Raw genomic sequence first — 1777 nt, forward strand, 5'->3', positions numbered from 1 at the left:
GAATTCCTCCTTCCTGGGGACCCTGCCCAAGTTGGCCATTAGGTCGGATGCAGCTGGCTTGTGATAATGGAAACCTGGGCCATGACTCAATACCTGGGCTGGACCTGGTCCTCTCTCTTCTGATGCCCAATCCCCCAGCCACTAGCCAACTCTGATGTGGCTCTGCCAACGGATTCCCTCAGAAGCAGCCAGTTTCCATCAGCAAATGCTTGAGGCAGGCTCTGTGTGGTGGGCACTGAGCTAGGCCAAATAGAAGGGTGTGATACCAAAAAACAAACCAAACTCATTGCCATCAAGTCAGATCTGACACATAGCGACCCCTCCTTGGGTTTCCGAGGAGGTATCACTACAGAAGTACATTGCCCAATCTCCTGGTTAGCAGTCAAATGCCTTAGGCACTACTTCACCAGAGCTCCTAGAGGGTGTGGTAGTTAAGGTTATGTGTCAGCTTGGCTGGGCCTGGTTTTGAGTGGCTGGGCAGCTGGATGGAGTATTCCCTTGGTGAGACTGGTCATCAACTCCACGGTGGAATCTACTGGAGCAGCTGAGTAGCTGCCTTAGGGAGGTGGTCTGCTTCCTGTGTACAAGGAGAAGCTTTGGGAATGGTCTGTAGCCTTGGGGCTTGAATCCTGTATGTAGTTGACTCATAATTCAGCAGGCTGCCATGTGGTCTGCTGATCTTGGGACCCTTAATGGCCTAAATCAGTGGCCTACTGTGTGGTTTGGTAATATCAGGCCTGTGCCTTTTTACTTGCTGACCTTGGGTTTGTCAGCCTCAGCAGCCGGCAGCTGCCTGAGTGAAAAGAAGCCTCCAGCTTCAGTGGGCTGGGAGCAAGAGGGAGAGCTGAAGCCCAAGGTCAAGGGGCTTTCACCCAGCCCCTAGAGCCTGGGACTTTGAACTCGGACTTCTAGCCTCCAAAACTATGAGAGAATAAATCCTGGTTTGTTCAAGCCATCCCTTTTGTGGTATTTTGTTAGAGTGGCACCAAGTACCCAAAACAGAGGGTCAGGGAGACATGTGAAGGCCAGTCATTGCCTCTAGTGGCTGACCCTATTACAGGGAAGAGGCGGGTGCCCCCAGCTAGAATTCTGCTGCATTTACAGCATCTGGTATGTGTGAGCTCCGTTCCCAGCCGCCTCACCACAGCTCCAGCTGCTGAGCAGTCCCAGGGCCCTCCCACAGAGCCCACCCAGTCATCCTGCTTTGTATGAGAATGACCTCTGTCTGACCACAGCTGATTGGACCAGGGCTGTGTGCGGAACCAGGGCAGACACCCGTTGGCTTGGGAGAAACCAATCAATTCCTCCATCTTCAGGAAAATGTCCAGAACACAGGGCAGGGGTCTTGAGGTCACTGGCTTGTTAAAAGGAATACACCCATGGGGCAGAGATGGAGGAGTCACTGGCATGATAGAATGGGTCATTGTTTGGGGGAGGTCACTACAGTCCCAGGAGAGGAGCCCTGGTGGTGCAGGGGTTAAGTGCTTGGCTGGTAACTGAAAGCTTGGTTCAAACTCACCAGCTGCTCCACGGGAGAAAGATGTGGCAGTCTGTTTCCATAAAGATCTGTTGTTGTTGTTGTTATGTGCCATCGAGTTGGACCCAACTCATAGCGACCCCCCTTGGGTTTCTGAAGCAGTACTACTACAGAGGTAGATTGCTCCATCTTCCTTCCAAGGAGTGGCTGGTGGGTTTGAACCGCCAGCCTTCTGGTTAGCAGTCAAGGGCCTTAGGCACTGTGCCACCAGAGCTCCCCCATAAAGATCAACAGCTTTGG

The sequence above is a fragment of the Orycteropus afer genome, unplaced genomic scaffold, assembly GCF_000298275.1.
Source record: "Orycteropus afer afer isolate SDZICR_OR568_19922 unplaced genomic scaffold, OryAfe1.0 scaffold00130, whole genome shotgun sequence".
Lineage (NCBI taxonomy): Eukaryota > Metazoa > Chordata > Mammalia > Tubulidentata > Orycteropodidae > Orycteropus > Orycteropus afer.